General features: G+C 42.0%; 2 pseudogenes; one reads left to right on the forward strand and one right to left on the reverse strand.

The window, feature by feature from the left end:
- Window positions 1-22,186, forward strand: part of LOC129403439 (uncharacterized) — a 575,036-nt pseudogene that overhangs the window by 511,332 nt on the left and 41,518 nt on the right.
- Window positions 5,132-5,857, reverse strand: LOC101544806 (eukaryotic translation initiation factor 6-like; annotated as a pseudogene).

Below are 22,186 nucleotides of genomic sequence, written 5' to 3' on the forward strand. Positions count from 1 at the left end.
ATATTGAATGATCAAGTATTGCTAGCTTTATACTGTGTGATTAAATTTTTACATATGTTTGGCTCTTACGTTGTTGATTTCATTGTAGCTATTCGTTTCTAAAGAATTTGTATTCTGTTCCTTTGTTTTATAATACTTTGTCTTTTAAAATCCTTTAATCCCTATTTACTACATAGGCTTTTATTGTTTGTGCATGAGGCTTGTTTTCCGCCTGGCAAGAGCTCAAAGGATACTGAGATCACGCTTTGCATGTAAGAGGCATGGGTTCAATCTCTGAAACCACATGATCCCTGGGCATTTCTAGGAGTGACTGCTGAGCACAGAACTTGGAGTAACCCCTAAGCACCACCAGGTATGGACCCAAACGTCCCCATCCCGAGTTTGCTTTCTTTTTCAAGGCATTGCTCAAGCACCTTTCACTGCATAAATCTTTTTATTCCATTTTCTGCCTGTGGAATTTCACAGTAGAAATTTCTTAGAGTTAGGAATTTCATATTCAAGCTCAAGTTTTTTTGTTTTTTTGTTTTTTGCTTTTTGGGTCACACCCAGCAATGCTCAGGGGTTACTCCTGGCTCTGCACTCCTGGTAGTGCTTGGGGGACCATATGGGTTGCCAGGGATTGAACCCGGGTCGGCCGCGTGCAAGGCAAATGCCCTACCCGCTGTGCTATCGCTCCGGTCCCAAGTTTTTTGTTTTATTTTTGTTTTTCTTTGGCCACACCCGCCAGTGTTCAGTATTTACTCCTAGCTCTGCACTGAGGAAAACACTCCCAGCTCTGCACTCCTGCAGTACTCGGGAACCATACGGGATGCCAAGGATCAAACCCGGGTTGGCCAAGTGCAAGATTCTACCCTCTGTACTACCCACTCTGCAAGGTTCTACCCGTTCTAGCCCCTCAAGCTCAAGTTTTTGCACCCAGACATATTTGCAGAAAAATTGCTTATACAGAATACTGAAAATTAAAAATAGTCCTTGCTTAAATTTTTCTGGAAAAAGTTGAATACATTTTCATTAAGTAGGGGCAGTAGTCTTCTGATCAAAACAGTTTTGTTGACTCCCTGTTCTTACAGCCAGAAACTCCATGGCAAAGAACAAAGGCACTGTACTATCAGCATTCACAGTGGTTAGGTTTGTTTCTTTGGACTGGAGCAATAGCACAGTGGATAGGGTGTTTGCCTTGCACGCAGCCAACTCAGGTTCTATTCCTCCATCCCTCTTGGAGAGCCCGGCAAGCTACTTAGAGTATCCCGCCCACACGGCAGAGCATGGCAAGCTACCAGTGGCATATTTGATATGCCAAAAACAGTAACAACAAGTCTCCTCATAATGAGATGTTACTGGTGCCCACTAGAGCAAATTGATGAACAACAGGACGACAGTGCTACAGTGCTACAGTAGTACTGAAAATCAAATCCAGGACCTCAAATATGCAAAGCAATCTACTGCTGAGCTACCTTGCCAGGTCTGATTATATTTGTTCCATAGGTGAAATGAAATTAATGAACAAAACTCTGAATTCAGAAAAAATGCAAGTATTATGCAATCATGATAAAACATACATCAAATATGCCTATAATATAATCACAAATTTATACCAAAATTATATTCTATGTACCAATACATTAACTGCTGAAAGATTGCTGCCTTATTCCTTATGAAAATAACTATTATGTTAATATGATGATGAAATACTGCTATAAAGGTATATTCATGTCAAACAGCTTCCAAGAAAATGTGTCTGACATAGAGGGACTGCACTCATTTGTGGAGTGTAGGGTAGCATCACATGAGGCTGACACCCAAAGACCGTAGATACAAGAACCATGGGGACTGCCCCATAGCTGGAAGACTGCTTCATGAGCGGAGGGGAGAAGGCAGATGGACTAGAGAAGGGATCACTAAGAAAATGATGGCTAGAGGAACCAGTTGGGATGGGAGATGCATGCCGAAAGTAAATAATGGACCAAACATGATGACCTCTCAGTGTCTGTGTTGCAAGCTATAATGCCCAAAAGTAGAGAGAGAGTATGGGGAAAATTGTCTGCCTTAGAGGCAGGGGGAGGGTGGGTAAGGGGGGGTATACCCGGGATATTGGTGATGGGGAATGTGCACTGGTGGAGGGATGGGTGTTAGATCATTGTGAGATTGTAACCCAAATATGAAAGCTTGCAACTATCTCACGGTGATTCAATAAAATTTTAAAAATTAAAAAAAAGTGTCTGAAAAGTTAAATTATAGTTCAATGTGGTGCTCTTCCAACATTTTTATTTACTGTTTTAATTTATGTCTAATTTTATAACGCAGCATGACAGCATCAAATATTTTTATCTTAGTACTAGAATGTTTCTATTGTCTTTTAAGAGGTCTGACTAAATTATGAAACCACGTTCAGGGGTTATATTAATGAAAATTAGATATTCCTCTTGTCCAGTTCATCCAATCTGGGGTTAATGGCACATTACAGCATGTACCTGCAATCATGTATGAGGTAAAAGTGAGAGGTAGGTACTATGATTGACCATGCTCATTCAATATCATAGGAGAGATGAATGTTTCCATGGTTTCTAAAGGCCAACACAATGATAGTTATAGAATAATAGTTGCAGAAAAAGACAGAATGGATCTATTTTTTGGGTCAAGGTAAAACATTTCCTCTCCCATTTATATCCCTTAAGTAGGCATGGCTCTACCCAGGATTGACTAATTTAGAAGTTAAGATTCTCAAGATATAGGGGAGGCACCGGCCCCTCCCACCGCCGAGAGGTGATCCTGGGGGCCGCACGCATGTGCGGCCTCTCCGCAGCTGCACAAGCGTGAATCCAGACCCAGCAAAACCTCTTTCGGCATGGGCAACTCCTCGCAGAATGTCTCCAGCCTGAGAACTAAGCCTCGGCCCCGTGCCCGCCCAGGAGGGGAAAGGTATTTCTCTCTCTCACCTCATTCTCTCCGGGGATGAAGGGCGCGGTGTCCGCCATATTAAGACGACCACAGATTGGGTTTTCAAGCCTGCAATGATCCAATATCTGGAAGAAATCTACCTGGACTTTGTGTCAAAGTACAGAAATTCAAAACCACGCGGCCGCTACTGCGGCCGCGCAACCTTATTTGTCTTCACAGTAGGTCTGAATCTAGTGGGGTACTCCTAACAACAATAGTGAGGTTTGTGTTGAAATATTGAATGTAACCAAAGCAAACAGAATGTAAAATGAAACTTATCAGTTACAAGTTAGGGGGTGGGGGGGCGGGATGGGAGGTGTACTGTGTGGGTTTTTTTTTTTTGGTGGTGGTGTATGGGCACTGATGAAGGAATGGTTGTTTCAGCATTGTATAACTGAGACCTAAGCCTGAAAGCATTGTAATCTCCCACACGGTGATTTAATAAAATAAAATTTTTATTTAAAAAAAAAAGATTCTCAAGATATAGAAACTTTGGCACCTCTACACAATGGAATACTATGCAGCTGTTAGGAGAGATGAAGTCATGAAATTTGCTTATAAGTGGATAGACATGGAGAGTATCATGCTAAGTGAAATGAGTCAGAAAGAGAGGGACAGATATAGAAGAACTGCACTCATTTGTGGAGTATAAAATAACATCACATGAGGCTGACACCAAAGGACAGTAGATACAAGGGCCAGGGGGATTGCCCCATAGCTGGAAGCCTGCTTCATGAGTGGAGGGGAGAAGGCAGATGGAATAGAGAAGGGATCACTAAGAAAATGATGGCTGGAAGAATCAGTCGAGATGGGAGATGTGTGCCGAAAGTAGATAATGGACCAAACATGATGACCTCTCAGTGTCTGTGTTGCAAGCCATAATGCCCAAAAGTAGAGAGAATATGGGGAATATTGTCTGTCATGGAGGCAGGGGGAAGGTGGGAAAGGGGGGTATACCCGGGATATTGGTGGTGAGGAATGGAATGTGCACTGGTGGAGGGATCATTGTGTGAGTGTAACCCAAACATGAAAGCTTGTAATTATCTCATGATGATTCATTTTTTTTTTTTTTGCTTTTTGCATCACACCTGGCGATGCACAGGGGTTACTCCTGGCTCTGTACTCAGGAATTACTCCTGGCAGTCATCACAGTCCCCCAGCAGTCATCACAACAACAAAGAAAATTGGGAAAATAATTTTATTTATCTACTTAATTCTGCTCAGGGGACCATATGAGATGTTGGGAATCAAACCTGGGTAGGCCGCGTGCAAGGCAAATGCCTTACCCTCTGTGCTATTACTCCAGTCCCATGGTGATTCAATTTAAAAAAAAAAAAGATTCTCAAGATATAGGAAGAACTTAGAATATAAGGCATTTAGAAAGGTTGGAATTAGAAGGAATGTCACATCACAGTTTTCTAGTTTGTATTTCTATTAAGGATTCTAAGACATTACTGATTTTAATGGTTAATTTTATGTCATTTTGGCTAGGCAATATTTTTGGTCAAAGTATTTTTGAGGAGGTGTTTTATATAAGAGGTATTTGATTAACACTTAAATAAAATCAGTAGACTTTGAGTTAAGCATTTTACTGTCCGTAATGTTGATGTGCTTCATTCCCTTTAGTGGAAGACTTGAAAGAAATGAGGTCTCCAGGGACAGAATGTAGTTCTTGGCAGAGCACAAGCTCTGTGGACATAGGCCTGGAGTCCACAGCATCATTCTGCATTCTGAGTGCAGGCCTGGCAGCACTGCTTTTGGGATTCCCCAGCACTACCTCAAAAAGTCTGTGGTTTCCAATGCACTGAAACCAAGCACGTGTCTGCTGGTGAACACTCCAACCAAGTGTCTGACCCCCCAGTAAGCACGACCAAGTGTGTCCCCCAGCAGTCATCACAACAACAAAGAAAATTGGGAAAATAATTTTATTTATCTATTTAATTTTGCCAGGTACAGCTGCTCTTTACTGAAGTGGCTTGGAACAACAGTCTTCAGCCAAAAGCCACAGGATCTGGCAGAAAGCACGTTTGGCACATTTGCAGCAATTACAGATTCAGGGCATAGGATTCAATGAATAAGGGCTGGACATCCAGTCACTCAGTCCTGGTGACTCTGCAACTATCCTGCCAGCACCTCGTTGATTTGGTGAGGGGTGTTCAGAGCAAGGAGCCCAAAGAATAGCAATGAAAATAATTCAGGTGGGGCTGTCAGTAAGAGAATCCTGTATGCTGGTAGCGCGGGTGCTGGGCTGCACTGCAGATTGAAGACGCTCTCCACTGCAGATAGCTCTGTGTGATTGTGCCCAGGCTGCAAAAGGCACACCAGCCTTTCACCACCAGTCCCGTGACAATCATCTCCCTGCCTTGGTTCACAGTACTTGTCACAAGGGAAGCCTGAAGAAAAGAAGACAGCCCATCCTGGTGTTCATTAAAGTTTTGGGATGTACCAAGCATCCCTGGTTTCGAAAAATGAAATATCTTCCCACTAGCACCCCGTCAACCACTGTATGCTTAAAGACCTCCACCTTAATCAAGTACATTATCAAGGATTTCTTCTGTCTCCCCGTGCAGAACTGAATGGACTGATGTATTCATTGCAGGTGGTGACATTGCTGAGGGCTGAAAGATGTTCCTCTATCCCCCTGTATTTGCACTAAATCTGAGAAACAGTTTTGAGTGTTTGCAGCTCCAAGTGGCAGTGTCATTAGGTATGAGGAGACCATGTCTGTTCCCCAGCACATGTACTAATGACTCAGCAGCTGGCGATGGGTGTGGTGGGGGTGGGGGAGTGCTCACCTTCAGACACACCATAGGAGTCCTCTCATCCTCCAGTAATCATCAGGCGGCAGTCACTAGGTGTTGGTAACTTTGGCCAAGCAGCTACCTTCACAATTGTTCTTAACCAACGCTTAGACAGCCATGGTACCTAGAGGACCTTCTGGTCTTTCTCAACACAATATTCCAGGTAATCACAGACTCCCCCAAAAGAGAATTTTGAAAAGTTATTACAATTTAGGGGCCAGAGTGACAGCACAGTGGGTAGGGCGCTTGTCTTGCACATAGCAAGTTCAGTCCCCGGCACCCATGTGGCACCCCAAGCATTGCCAGGAGTAAGCACAGAGCAAGGAGTGCACTGAGCACTCCTGTGTGTGGCACCATAACCAAAATAAAACAAAGTTATTGGGATTTTGTTTGGAATAAAACTGATTCTATAGGTCAACTGGAAATAATTGATTAATTTGATTAATTTATGGTCTAGAGCATAAATACTCTAGAACCCACATATGGGTTCTATATATGGGTTAGAACACATATAGTATGCCTCTTTACTTGTCTAGTCCTCATAGATGCTTTATACCTTACTGAATAAATACTTTATGTATTTTTATTTAATTTTCCTCCAGGACAGTGATTTTAACTGTATTGGGAAATATTAAACTATATTCTTAGGCAAAAGGGATATCCCATATGTTTTGCAAGCAAGAAGTTAAAGTTCAATCCCTGGCACCCTCAGCACCTCTGGGGGTGATCCCCCAGCACAGAGACAGGGGTGGTCCTCAAGCAGTTGGGTGTGGGACAAAACCAAAAAATTACGTATTTTCTAATGATTCTCATATATAAAAAATAATTACAACAACATGGAATACCATAAAGACACAAAGAATGGTGAAATCGTAAGATTCACTGCATCTTGGATGAAATTGGAGGATCTAAGCAAAGTAAGTCAGAAGGACAAGGACAAATTCTTGTTAGTCTCCATAATATGTGGTATGTGAATAGCATATCTAGGGAACAGAAGTTATCAAAAGTGAGCAAACCCTTGGCCCCACATTACAGAACCAAAAAATAACAGGGGAGGAGAGAAGTGGATGGGGGTAGCAAGAAGTTGTCTGGAAATAATAGAGTGACAAGGGATAGGGTTCTTGGGGCTTATTTCTGATATAAGGTGAGATATCTGAATGCATGTAAACACAAGCACTAATGCTTCTGTAAGCATTGGATCCAAACTACAAAAACTTAAAAGTCTGTCAGGGAGAAAGATGAGGGGTTGGGAGAGAACCTAGGGTCATTGGTGGAGAGATGCAGTCACTATTATGGAATTGGAATAGGGACATTATATGCCTGATATCCTATTGTTAGCATCTCTCCCTCTCTCTCTCTCTCTTTTTTTTTTGCTTTTTGGGTCACACCCGGCAATGCACAGGGGTTACTTCTGGCTCTGCTCTCAGGAATCACCCCTGGCGGTGCTCAGGGGACCATATGGGATGCTGGGAATTGAACCCAGGCCGGCTGCGTGTAAGACAAACGCCCTACCTGCTGTGCTATTGCTCTAGCCCCTGTTAGCATCTCTAAATAAAAATAAAATATATAGTTACATATAATGGAACTAATATCTAGTTGCATATAAATACTTTAGGTCCCACAAATTTGCTAAATATATGGATTTTTAATAATTTATCAACAGGTTATTTGAATGTTGTGCACACATATTGTCTATGAATAAGAGCAAATTTAATCAATAAATTAATTTATTGTTTGGGAGTCTTTCTTTTTTTCCTTTTTCCCTTTCCTTCTTTTCTTCCTTGTGGTGTTGCATCAGGGACTGAACCCAGGGCTTCACACATCACCATTTTTTATGCCTAAAATATTCTAGGATTTTTTTTTACGCTTTAAACTTGTTATTACATTTTATTTCATTATAGAATTTTCACAGGCTATTTTTAGCTGTATTGCCCAGGTCTTCTTGTAACTTTAGAAAGTTACTTTTTAGGGTCTTGTTTTTCTTTGATTTGGCCACACACTGTGGTGCTCAGGGCTTTCTCCTGACTCTGTTCCCAAAGAATTGTCCTGGAGGTGCTCACTGGCATCTGCAGTGCTGGGAACTGAACCAGGATTGACCATTTGCAAGGCAAGTGCCTTAGTCCCTGTACTGTCTCTCTAACCCAATATTTTGCTTTTTTTGTTTAATTTGATCTTATATCTCTCAGGATTACCAGTTTTCTTTCCTGTTACCTTGTTTTTCTTTTCATCTTTATTATCCTCTGAGCTTTTATATTAGATGAGCTTCCTAATGTCTACCATACTTCCAGTTTTATTTTCCACATCTTAAGTTTGACGTCTGTATGTTATACTTGTGACTTGTAATGATTGCATTTTTGCATCTTTGCAATTATCCTTAGGTTAGTCTGCATATAGTAGGTTTTACAGTCAGATAGACAACTTCTGGTTTTTTTGGTTTTTTTTGACTGGTGCTCAGGGCTTACACCTGGTGCTGTTCAGGGACTATAAGCAGTCTGAGGATAGAACCCGTGTCAGCTGTGTGCTAGGCAAGCAGCATCTGTCTGTTATATTATTTGGCTATCCCACTATATATATATATGTATATATATATGTATATATATATTGATGCTTCGTCTTTATTTTTTTATTTAATTTTATTTTTATTGAATCACTGTGAGAACAGGTACAAAGCTTTCCAGTCTAAGTCTTGGTCATACAATGATTTCTGATATTTTAGTAATAAGTCTGGAGGGATTTCTGCCAAAAGCCACTGAGTTCCGATATTGGTCTGTGTGCCTCTGGGAACATGGCCATTCAGGATCCAGGAGCCGTTAGTGGGCGGCAACTCAGGACCTCGTCGGGGCAGGGAGAGGGACCAGTTCTACCCCCCAACCCGTGAGGACCCACGTATCACGTCACTGAAGTCTCATTCCTGGCTGTCCAATAGGCTCTGAAAAGGTGGCGGCCACCACGCCTCGGGGGAGAAAAGGTGGAAGGACAAACACCTTTCTCCACCTGGGGTGGCATGGCACCATAGTTTAGTGCTCAGTCCAGATGCATTTCTGCCAGAAGCCTCTGGGTTCCGAGATTGATTTGTGGACCTCTGGGATCACGGCCGTTCAGGAGCCAGGAGACATTGGTGGGTGGCAACTCAGGGCCTCGTCAGGGCGGGGACAGGGGCCGCTGGAAAAGGGGCCCGCATCATGTGGGGCCCCACGTGTCACCACTCTCTAGTTTTGGGCAGGGGCAGACGCTAGATCACTTATTTTTCATTGCTCTCTTTGCATGTCAGGAAAGGCCACGCTACCGCATAAGCGCCTCGTACTTCGGAGGAATAGTCCTGAAATCCACATACCAGAGCATGTTTGTAGAAGCTCATGGTCGCTGGAATTCCACCTGGAGAAGGTGGGGAGACTGCACCTGCTCCATCTGGGGTGTCCCGGAGATACTGGCTCAGTATGGGGCCTGGAGCATTCTTCGGTGTTGTGGTGCCCGCCGGGTTTCTTAACTGCTGAGTGCGGCAAGATGGCACCGGGGCCACAATATATTTTTATTACAGTTGTAAGAAATTGGTTGATTTGGTCAAATTCATTCACAGAATTCTTACTGCCCATTTTATAATAGTGATATGGTAACACCTAATTTTTGCTGGAATTTTTTTTAGTAGACATAATATATACTCTGTGCCTGACATATGATAAATCCTCAATATGTTAGAGCTGTTACTGAGATTTTATTCCAACATCTTTTCATTTCTTTCCTGTTGCCTTATTATTTTAGTCTATTATTTGCTTATGGATTTCTGCTGTAATATCTTCCTGGGGACAGTGAAATAGTTCAGGGTCAGGATGAATGCAAGGAATGCATCTTACCTAGGTTTAGTCCTGGGAACTCCAGGGACTCTTGAATAACACTGGGTGTAGCCTTGTAGGACCATACACTGTCAGGTGTGTCCCTAGTGGAACCCAGTACCATAGGGTCTAAGCAGTGCTGCATCCCCAGTCTCTAGCATTGAACTGCTGAGTAAGTTGACTGAATTTCTCCAGGAGTGGTCCCGGAACCCTGAGCACCCTTTGGGAAGCACAAACAGAGAATTTTTTAAAAATTTTATTGAATCACCATGAGATATAGTTACAAGCTTTCATGTTTGAGCTAGAATGACACAATGACCAAACACCCATCCCTCCACCAGTGCACATTCCCCACCACCAATATCCCCATTATACCCCCCCTTTCCCACCCTCCCCCTGCCTCCATGGCAGACAATATTCCCCATACTCTCTCTACTTTTGGGCATTATGGTTTGCAATACAGATACTGAGAGGTTATTGTGTTTGGTCCTTATCTACTTTTGGCACACATCTCCCCTCCCAACTGATTCTTCCAGCCATCATTTTTTTAGTGAACCCTTCTCTATTCCATCTGCCTTCTCCCCTCCACTCATGAAGCAGTCTTCCAGCTATGGGGCATCCTCTTGGCCCTTGTATATACTGTCCTTGGGTGTCAGCCTCATGTGATGTTATTTTATACTCCACAAATGAGTGCAGTCCTTCAATATCTGTCCCTCTCTGTCTGACTCATTTCATTTAGCATGATACTCTTCATGTCTATCCACTTATAAGCAAATTTCATGACTTCATCTCTTCTAACAGCTCCATAGTATTCAATTTTGTAGATGTACCAAAGTTTCTTCAGCCAGTCATCAGAGAAAATTTTAAAATTAAAAAAACCCTAGCATCTTTTATAGTGTTTTGCTAGCTAGTCATTTCTGTTTTACTATATAGTTGCATTTTTATCTCCTTGAAAGATTTTTTTGGGATGGTGGATATACTGTTGGCAATAGTGATATGTAAATAAAATAAGTGGATACATTAAGTATCAGCTTACTGGGGTTGTGAGTATGTAGGGCTCTTGCCTTGCACGGGGTGAGCCTGGTTTGATCCCCATTTGGTCCCCTGAACCCCAACATCAGTGATCCCTGAGTACAGAGTTAGGTGTTAGCCTTGAGAACTGCCAGGTTGTCTCCCTCACCAAATAGGTCATAAATATTTCAGCAAAGTTGTTATTATCTTCTCTATACCCTCTTGTGTGCTCACTATCCCTTATGTGTTGACCTTATGTGTCCGAGTACTTGACCTTTTGCTGAAGGTTTTCTCCAGCCAGTATTTCTAAGTATTTGCCATAAATACTGGAAAGTTAATATCTCTCCACCCCAGAAGTCATTCAGCCATCCCAGGTGGTGGCAGGTTGGCATAGAAATCTCCAAAGGGGGACAATTTTATTTCCCCCCAATTTATTTAAACACTTTTGTAGTTTACAAAATTGTTCCTGATGGTTTGTCACAGGCATTAACTATTCCAATACCAACCCTTCGTCACTGTCACCTTCTCTCCACTACTGCCTCCATTTTCCCAAACATCCCTCACGAGCCTGTCCAGTAACAGGCCCAAAATAATTTACTTAATATTGGTTGTCATCACTAAAAGGCTAATAAAACTATCAAAAACTATTTTTGTAGAGAAAATTTGTGAAAATTTTTATATCTCACCATGGGGACATTAAGTCTGAGGATTTACTAAGCTGTTGTTACAAGTTAAGCTTCTGTGCTAATATTTTTGTTGATTGAGATTGGTTGGCTTCTTCGTTACATCCCATCCAATCTGGTGGGCTCCTACTGGGATGTTAGTGTTGTAGAGTTTGGAGATGTCACTACCACAAATCCAGAATATTTCCCTGGGCAGCCTGGTCAGAGGCACAGTGTTGGCATCGAGGTGTGGGAGTGGCAGATGGGGTTTGGTTTGGGTGAGAGCTGGCCCACTCCCTCTGAGATTACCCTGAAGGTCTCAAATGGAATGGCTGTCTGAGAATTTTTTTATGGCTAGTTGATTTCTTTCAAGATTTATTTATGTGTCTCTGGAACAAAACTGGTAGATGAGCTTACATGGCAGCAGTGGTGGGATGTGGGTGTGGCTACCAGGTCATCAGGAACTATGGGGTAATTGGGGGAGGTTACCCACCCCAACTCTGAGAAGACCTGGAGTTTTCAGCCAAAAATGACAAAGGGGTATAATTTTGAAGTATACTTTATATTGAACTGGAGCGATAGCACAGCAGGTAGGGCGTTTGCCTTGCACGCAGCCGACCTGGGTTCAATTCCTCCATCCCTCTCGGATAGCCCGGAAATCTACCAAGAGTATCCCACCCACAAGGCAGAACCTGGCAAGCTACCGCTGGTGTATTCAATATGCTAAAAACAGTAAAAACAAGTCTCACAATGGAGATGTTACTGGTGCCCGCTCGAGCAGATCGATGAACAATGGGGCAACAGTGCTACAGTGCTACTCTATATCAGGGCTTCTTAAACTTTTTCCACTTGAAAACTCTTTTATTCTCCCAATATTTTATACATCTTAGGATATAGAATAATACAAATCAAACATTTATCGATAATAAATCATACATTTGTTCTAAAACAAAGGTTTTGTGGCCTCACTTCAATTATATAACCTTCATATGTATGACTGTCCCATGGTTTAATAAATTTGGTTGTACATATTCATCAAAGGTCCCCAGTGGATTGAGCTCAATGACCCAGAATGGTGACCTGTCTTGACATTATTTCTTCTTGTCTCACTTTTATGCTCATGAGGTGTATTGTGAAATCACCACCCAATAGAACACTTGCATTTATTTATTTATTTATTTATTTATTTATTTATTTATTTATTATGTTTTTGCCACACCCAGTTGTGCTCAGGGCTAATTCTTGACTCTCTGCTCAAGGGCAGGTTCCTGGTGGGTTCAAGGAACATTATGGGATGCTGGAGTCTGAACCTGGATGTCTGCATGCAAGGTAACCTACTCACTGTATTATCACACTGTATTATCACACCCATAAACCACTTGCATTTAACTTCTTGTCCTAGGACCTGCTTCTGTAGGAACCCAAACACTTGTGTTTACTGGCATTGCTGTCAGATGAGGGAGACTAGTGACCACAAGAACAGATGTATAATCAAACTCATATCAGGCACTTATTTTGGTAACTAGAAGACAAAAAGAGTGCTGAGGAAGACATTTTAATTTGGAAATTGTTCATATCTCATTTACCAAAAAAATGTTAACACATGCCGGTTATAAGAAGTGGAAAAAGCATTTTACATGAGTTTCAGGAAGGTTGGATTAAGTTAAAGTGAATCCAAAAATAAATAGCTTCTGCCTCCTTTGACTTTTGCATTCTAAAGCAGACAAAACAAATACAGACACACACACATAAGGAGTTTTGAATATGTCATATTTTGTGGATTTCTTCCTAATCACTGCTTTCTGTTTGCTGTGCTTTTGTGCTCAGAAAACATCTGAAAATGGTAGTTGCTTATACAATCAGATGCTTGACAATAATCCCTGGAAAATTATCCTTATCTTTCTTTTATAATGAATTCTAGGAACAATCAGGTCAATGGAGAATCTTAGATGCTGCTGAGAACTACCAATTTTGTGGCAATCATTGAAATTGTGCTGCATTACAGCTTCTTTGAGGACATATAAACAAAGAATGTAAATAACTTTTTATTTTTCTCATTCCAGCTTTGTTTTTTCCTCCATGTTAATCAAATCCAATGCTATTGAAGAAAATACAGCATAGAAAACGATATCTTATTTTTCCCAGGTGGTTATTATTTTACAATTATCTGGAAAAATAAGAATCAATATTTAGTCAGTTCCCAGATGTGATACATTGTCTTCCTGCATTATTTACAATGCATAACAACCTACTTAGCAAACATAGAGAAATATAATACATTCAGCAATCAAAATTGGAACATGACTGTCTAGTACTAAATAAAATGAGCTAGGGTTGTGAAATGGGCTTTTATGAAGAGACTGTTTAATAATCATGAGTGATGACACATAAACCTTTATTCATAGAGGCAGTGAAAGTGGAAATAGTAGGAAACTCAAGGCTTCTACCAACTTTATTCAAGGTGTAAGTAGGAGGATTTCTACTACATGATGGATGAGCCCACAGCGTTACACCCAATGTAGAATAAAACTTCCTGGGCAGGATCTGAGATGGGCACAAAAACAATAAAAATCTTTGAAGACATGAATTAGTTGCCTCTATCCTCCTTTTAAGTCAAGATGTACTTTCAGAATCTCAAGTTTCAAAGAAGAGGTACACCAGTCAGTGCAGGGCATCTTGTCAGTACTTGGGGCAAGACAGAGTAGGGCATGGTTAGGAACCAAAGTGGAAGCGAAGGGTTTATGCATGGGGGCAAAAATGAGCAGTATAAAAAGGAGCAAAGAGCTGTTATTGGGCTGACAACAAATAAATGTCAAAATAAGATCAACAGACTTTGTTATAAATGTCTGACAACAATAAATATTATGAGAGCACACAAAAATAAAAATCGTCCTAAAGATCAGTTGAGAGCCTCAATGTATTTGGAAATTGCTGAAAATGAAAAATGGATCACACATAACCTTAACTTTAGAAGGGCTTTTGTTTGTTTCATTGGTTTGGGGGCCACACCCTGTGGTGCTCAAAGTTTATTCTTGGCTCTGTGCTGAGAGATCTCTTCTAGTCATGCTCAGGGGACCAAGTGTGGTGCCAGGGGTTGAACCAGGTCAGTTGCATGCCAGGTATGTGCCTTATCTGCTTTACTATCTCTTCAGTCTGAGCTCTAATTTAAACATGAGTGGAAGGTATATGCATCCCTATATATAGCACTATATATCTTCTATTGTATACATTCATAATCTCTAATTCAAATATTCATTACTGTATAATTCATAATCTAAGGCAATATGGTGTATATGACACTTTTAATATAGTAATTCCTATGGGACTTGAAGCAACATACAGTAATCACATATAATTTTTACTTTCTAAAAGCGAAGCATAAATTTTGCTGTTTGACTATAGTCTCAAATCCGTTCAGATTACGTTAAGCCAACTATCTGCATCAAAAAGTTACAAAAATAGTTTTGATTTTGGAAGTATTTCACATTTTTGAATTGGGAAAGATGTGTGACATGAATCATAGTTTCTATGAGAACAAGTACTTCCATCTTTTTAATGAGGGAAGACTTTGAAAAGGAGATGGTGCTTCAGTAACACCAGTGACCAAGCAAGTGGAAGCAAAGATAAACAAATGAGACTACATTAAATTAAGAAGCATCTGAACCTCAAAGTAAGTGATGATCAGGATACAAAGACAGCCCACAGAATGGGAGAAATTATTTACCCAACACTCAGCTGATAACAAGGCACTGGCAGAAGTTTAATAGAAAACAACATCCATCCCTACCAAAAGATGAGGAAAACAGATGAACAGAACCTTCCTCAAAGAAGAAATACAAGCGGCCTAAATTAGGCGCATAAAAAATGCTTTACATCACTAATCATCAGAGAGATAAAATAAAATAAAATTAATTTTATAATAAAAATAAATAAAATAATCAATGAGGTATCATCTCACACCACAGAGACTGGCACACATTCAAAAGAACAAGAACTGTACTGGCGTGGATGCAGGGAGAAAGATATTTTCATTCACTGCTGGTGGGAATGTTGACTGGTACAACAATATGGAAAACAATATGGAAAACAATATGGACTTCCTCAAAAAAACTAGAAATTGTAACTGTGTCTCAAGGTGATTAAAAAAATAAAAGTCAAAAAGAAAAAATGCTAAAAATTGAGCTTCCATCAACCCTGTAATAAATATATTATATATATATATAATCCCTAAGGAATATACCCTATAGGCCAGAGTCACATTACAGATAAGGCACCTACACTCCTGTATATTGCAGCACTATTCACAAAAGTCAGAATCTGGAAAAAAACCCAAGTGCATAAAGAAACTATGGTATATCTACACAATGGAATACTATGCAGCCATTAGGAAAAAATGAAGTCATGAAATTTTCTTATCCATGGATAGACATGGAATGAAATGAGTGATGATAAGTGAAATAAGTCATGAGAAGGACAGACATGATCACAATCATTTGTGAGATATAAAAATATATTATGAGAATAATACCCAAAGACAATAGAAATGAGGGACAGGAGGTTTGGTCCATGGTAGAAAAGTTGCTACAAGGTGGAGGGGAGAGTACAGTTAGGACAGAGAAAGGTCCACTATGATAATGTTACTTTTTTTTTTTTTTTTGCTTTTTGGGTAGCACCTGGCAATGCACAGGGGTTACTTCTGGCACATGCACTCAGGAATTACTCTTGGCGGTGCTCAGGGATACTGGGAATCAAACCCGGGTTGGCCACATGCAAGGCAAACGCCCTACCTGCTGTGCTATCACTCCAGCCCCCACTATGACAATGTTAGTTGAAAATGATCACTTTGGAGAATAATTTGGTACTGAAAGGAGGTATAGTGATATGCATGATACCATTTCAGTAACAGTATTGCAAACCATAGTGTCTAAAAGGAAGAGGGCAGGGGGTGACAAGGAAGAATAGGAGGAGGCAGAAGGGGGAGAGGAGGAGGAGGAGAAGGAGAGAAGGAGAAAGAGAAGGAGAAGGAGAAGGAGAAGAGGGAGAAGAAGGAGAGGGAGGAAAAGGAGAAGAAGAAAGAGGGGGAGAGGGAGAGGGAGGAGAGAACGAAAGGGAGAGGGAGGAGGAGGGAGGGGAAGATGGGGAAGGGGTAAGAAGGGAGAGGGGAGATGGAGAGGAGAGGTGGAGGAGAAAGAGGAGAAAGAAAGGGGAGAGGAGGAGGAAAAAGAAAGGGGAGAGGAGGAGGAGAGAGGACAGGGTGAGGGGACAGAAAGGGAGTGGGGAAGGGAGGGTTAAGGGGAAGGGGAGGAAGGGGAGGAGGAGGAGGGGGAGAAGAAGAAGAAGAAGAAGAAGAAGAAGAAGAAGAAGAAGAAGAAGAAGAAGAAGAAGAAGAAGAAGAAGAAGAAGAAGAAGAAGAAGAAGAAGAAGAAGAAGAAGAAGAAGAAGAAGAAGAAGAAGAAGGAGAAGGAGAAGGAGAAGGAGAAGGAGAAGGAGAAGGAGAAGAAGGAGAAGGAGAAGGAGAAGAAGAAGGAGGAGGAGGAGAAGGGGGACGAGGGGGACGAGGGGGATGAGGAGGGGGATGAGGAGGGGGATGAGGAGGAATAGGAGGGGAAGTAAGAAGAAGGAGGGGGAGGAAGGTGAGGGGGAAGAAGAGGGGTGAAGAAGAAGGGGGAGGAGAAGAGGAAGGACTGGGGACATTGATGATTGGTGGTGGAAAATGTACACTGGTGAAAAAATGGGTGTTGGAACATAAACTCAATCATGAACAACTTTGTACCTATGTATCTCATGGTGATTTAATTACAAAAAACCAAGCATCACTCTCATTTTCTCTCCTTATTTAAAATATTCTTATAGGGACTGGAGTGATAGCACAGCGGGTAGGGCGTTTGCCTTGCACGCGGCCGACTCGGGTTCAATTCCCAGCATCACATATGGTCCCCTGAGCACTGCCAGGAGTAATTCCTGAGTGCAGAGTCAGGAGTAACTCCTGTGCATCGCCGAATGTGACCCAAAAGGAAAAGAAAATTCTTGTTGATTTTATTTTGGTTTTTGTTTCTTCACTATATTTTGCTTGCACAGATAGAACCTCAGAGAGACAATTAAGGGTAACACTGAAATAAATTGGAAACACCAACTAGGGGGAAAATCAGTTGTGCCTTTTGAAATCATGACTTAATTTTAAAATATTGCATATACTACGATTAGTAGGTTTAGATTTAAAACTCATTTTTAATTTTTTTGTTTGTTTTGGGGAGAAGGGCTTCCCAAGAAGTGCTCAGGGGTAATGGCCAGTCCTGGCAATACTGGCCGCCTAGGCCAGGTTGTTTAGCGCTAGGGCCTGGGGTGGGATTGCTTAGGTCCTATGATGCCTCAAACTTCAAGGGCCAACGCGGGGTGATTAGGGCCCATCAGGGCCACACCTAGATATATTGGAGATAGGGACCAATGTGGTGTCATAGATCAAACCCAGCAAATGCCCCTTTGTTATCTCCCTGACCCTAAAAATAAATTTATAATCTTGACAAGACCTTTGAGCAATAAGAAGGAAAGCCGAAGTTGTGGTTTTACAGCCACACTGGCAGCGGTGGTGTGAGGACTGCAGGTGTGGCTCTGACACCCTTCCCGGGGATCTATGCCAAGCTAAAGATGTTGGATTCCCTGGGGTGGGACCTAAGCATTGGAAAACATTCTTTTTTTACCACTGTTATAGAGTCCACTTCCAATAATACTTGGAGGCCACTGGGGTCATTGCTGGTGTTGCTGGAGGAGGTCATTTGATGCCAGCAATTAAACCCAGGACCTTGCACTTGCAATGGTACATCCCAGCCTCAGAAATCTGTATTTTAAATGTGTGGTCAATGAGGAGAATGCCTAAATTTTAAAACTGTAATCATTCTAGACTTTGGATATAGTCATTGAAAGATATTCCAACCAGTCAAACCATCTTTGAAAAAGGTACCAACTAGCAGAGCCCATATTCATATATTCAGTTATCTTTGGTGTGGGGTGGGCTGGGCAAGGCATTTGTGGCCTTAAAGAGCTCCTCACGTGAATCTAATGAGCAACCAAGCTTGAAATACATAGGTATAATCTACTTATTTTTATTTTTTGGTTTTGGGGGGCCACACCTGGTAGTGCTAAGGACTTACAGTGGCTCTGTGCTCAGGGATCATTCCTGGTGGGTTTTGGGGACTGTATGCTGGGAATAGAATCCAGGTTGTCTATGTGCAAGTGCCTACCTGCTCTACTATCTTCCCAGAACTGTTCTAGTTTTTCTTTTTTTTTTTTTAATACTGTAGGAGTACTGTTATTTGTTCAGCCATTGATTAAGCTGATTGAATTGGGCATGAACTCCACATTACTTTTTTATTTTATTGTATCACCGTGAGATAGAGTTACAAAGCTTTCATGTTTGAGATTCAGTCATACAATGATGGAACACCCATCCCTCCACCACAGTGCACATTTTCCACCACCAATGTCCCCAGTATGCCGCCCCCCCCCCACCCCACATCCTCTATGGCAGACAATTTTCCCAATACTCTCTCTCTCATTTTGGGCATTATGTTTTTTGTTTTTTTTTTTCTATTTTATTTTATTTATTTATTTTTTTAAAATAAAAATTTTATTTTATTGAATCACCATGTGGAAGATTACAATGCTTTCAGGCTTAGGTCTCAGTTATACAAATGGGCATTATGTTTTGTTGGAATTTTTCCACCACTATTCAAGCCTACCTGCCAGGGGCAGATGCTAGATAATTTATTTTCCATTGCTCATTTTGAATATCATGATAGCTCCTGCAGCCACGATTGTAAATGTAAATTTCTAGGTTGTAAATGGTTGGGTTCCAGAGACATCTCTGTATGGCGCTAATCCATTTGGGGATGCACTGGGCGTCTCTGAGCCAGGGCTGTTGATGCACTAGGATGGTGCCCAGAGGCAAATTGTGGGCGTGACAGCTAATCTCCTGGGCGGGCGGGTGCCCAGGGAGGGACAGCCTGGATCCTCTGCCGCCATGTGGCTGGAGATTTAGACCTGGAACCCGCATACCAAGGGCCTTGCTTATGGAAGCTCTTGATCACCGGGATTCCATCTGGAGTAGGCAGGGAGACTGCACCTGTTCCATCTGGGGTGCCTCGGTGAAATTTGCCCGGTATGGGGCCTGGAGAGATCTCCGGTACTGTGGTCTCTTCTGGGACTTTGTGCTGTGTCTCTGGGCCAGGGCTGTTGGTGTGCTAAGATCCACATTACAAAATTTTCAGCAAATTATGTCTTGGTGAGGTCTGTCCTGAGACGATGGAGTCAGGTTAGGGTATGGTGGTGATTTTGGTTTGTTGGAGCAAGTAGCTGCTGGAAGCTCTGCTTGGGCAAGCCACCAGGCCAACCCTGCCCCCTTCGATTTACTCCAGTCTGCTCAGCCAGGTGCGGGTCCGAGATTAACCATGGCCTTTAATGTCTTTCAAGATTTATTCAAGATTTCTGAAATAAGGCCAATAAATGAGCTTGTATAGCTGAGCCAGAGGTGGTTTGTGGATGTGGCTCCCACATACTTAACTTTTGGCCATTTAATTTCTTGGTAAACTTGGTCCCAAGTTGTTGGGGTCTGTCAAAAGGCACAGCAGCAATTTGGGGGTATCAGGAAGCCTGAAGATACCATCAGGCTGTTGATGCACTCACCCCACAGGTACAGGTTGACCTGTGGCGGCACCATACCCCCTTCTAGTTTTCAAGAGAGCAAAGCTAAGATCAGATGAATTCCTACACATTCTGCCTTAGAATTAGCAGAAAGAGCACAACAAACTCTTACCAGAGCTTATTCCTCTCCTCATCTGCCACAGGCTGCTCAGTAAGAGAGGAGATGTGGGGAAGGGAGCTGCTGATGGGGTTTGGCAATATTGCACTGATACAGAGGAGGCATGAGCCCTCACCCAGGCCAAGTAAAGGGATAGATGATCATAGGATCTGGAAATGATGAGAGACCTGTAAGACAGGAGGGTGGCAAGCAAGTCCTCAAAGAATGACTGGCCTGGCCTTTGTGAAAAGATGCTGCTCTGTGAAGTTCTCCACATCTTCCCAAGTTGCCCATAGGAGCCAGCATATGGAAGCTGCCTCCTTGAGAGCCTCAGGGGATACTCTCTCACCTCAGAGAACAGCATCGTGGCAGAGCATGCAGCTGCTGCCAGCTCAGAGGGAGACACAGGTATCCAGTCCCCGATGAAGTCCATACTGGAGACAAGAGGAAATGAGAGCTCAACAGAATTGCATGGTCTGAATTTAATAACCAAAAGCAACTGGAGGCTTTTAAAATATGAGACATAATGGGCATATGACATAATATAAATCTAATATGTATGTGTTTTGTTTGTTTGTTTTTGTTTTTTAAATATGTATGTGTTTTTAATTAATACATATTGCAAGATGATTACTGCCATACCATGAACTGACACTACCATCACATCAAATAATTGTCATCATTTCTATTTCTGGGGAGGTCATTCAAGGTCCTCACTTAGCAACACTAAAGTATATGATACAGGATTGTTGATAATGTGTTGATAATGCTATGGATTTGTTCTCCAGGATTTATTCAGCTTGTAACCAAAAATCCTTTGACAACCATTTCCCAATTTTTCCCTCTTCTCCAGCCCCTGGTAACTCCATTCCACTCTCTACTTCTGCAAGTTTAGCTTTTTTATGCTACATAGAAATGATGTCGAAGTGTATTCTCCTTTCTCTGTTTGACTAACCATAGTATGATGCCTCAAAGTCCATCCACATTGTCCCTGATGACAGGATTTCCTTCTTTATCCTGGCTGACTGATACTCTGTAAACTAAAGGACGCCGAGGGGCGTGTGCACTCTCTGGCTCTTTGGGCGACTGTCTCACCGCCCAGGCTCAGTGCCCTGGAACCGCTGTGTGTGCTGTCGGTCAAGGGTAGGTGACGCAAGGAAGAAGTCAAAACTAGTTGCTCGATCAGTTTATTTCATTCTCTCTCTCTGCTTCTCTCCCGGCTCTGAATCTCTCTCTCTGGATCTCTGGATCTGGCCCCCCCAACCCACTCTTACAGCCTAGTTAAATCCCCCCAGCATGAGGGGTTTGGGGCGTACACATAGGTGTGGTCACAATCAATAGGGTAAGGTTCCTTTCCCTCAGGGGATGCTTCTCCTAGGATTGACTCTCTTTCAGCAGGAGGATCCACCCAAGGGTGGAGTCCCATGAGTGTGTTTCTCCTCTCCTCAACCATTAAACATATAAGAATTCATAACATTAATCATTTTGTATGGACACAATAAGAAATGCATTAAAGCTTATAGAATTGCTCTCCTGGGGCCATCTCGATCTCAGACTACAGTGCTCAGGCCAGATCAGTCTTTCCTATTCCTAGCAGGGTCCTAGTCTCATCATTACTTTTGGATCATGACAGCATTTGTCTATGATCAAGCTCTTAAGTTATAGTTAAGAATTAGGCACTTTGGCCAGGCCCATCTCGATGCCAGGGTAGCACATAACTCACCGCTTGCCCTGGATCCGTCCCGTCCCTCGTTAGGACCCTGCTTTTGGCGTGCTAGGAACTGAGGGCAACTGAGGCTTAAGTGGAGAAAGAAGATGCCCGGAAATGAATAACATTCAAAGCCAATTAAGTCCCAAGTTACAAAAGCATAATATTGTCAATACAAAAGGGACATTGCTTTAAAGTAAATTATTCAAAAGGCATAAAGGGAGGAGAAAGGCAATATTAACTTATAATATAAGTTCAATATCCTAGGAATGTCTGACCTTACAAATTAGAGAGTCAGATTAGGGGCAGAAGCTGATTAACTCTTTTTGGGGAAGAGAACATAGAAGTGGTTACAGCTAAACAAAGGGATGGGAGAGATTTGGGAACACCTTGATGGGTGAGACTGAGGTAAGCCTAAACTCCGGGAAAAACAGGGACAAGCT

Source organism: Sorex araneus, chromosome 3 (assembly GCF_027595985.1).
Source record: "Sorex araneus isolate mSorAra2 chromosome 3, mSorAra2.pri, whole genome shotgun sequence".
Taxonomy (NCBI): Eukaryota; Metazoa; Chordata; class Mammalia; order Eulipotyphla; family Soricidae; genus Sorex; species Sorex araneus.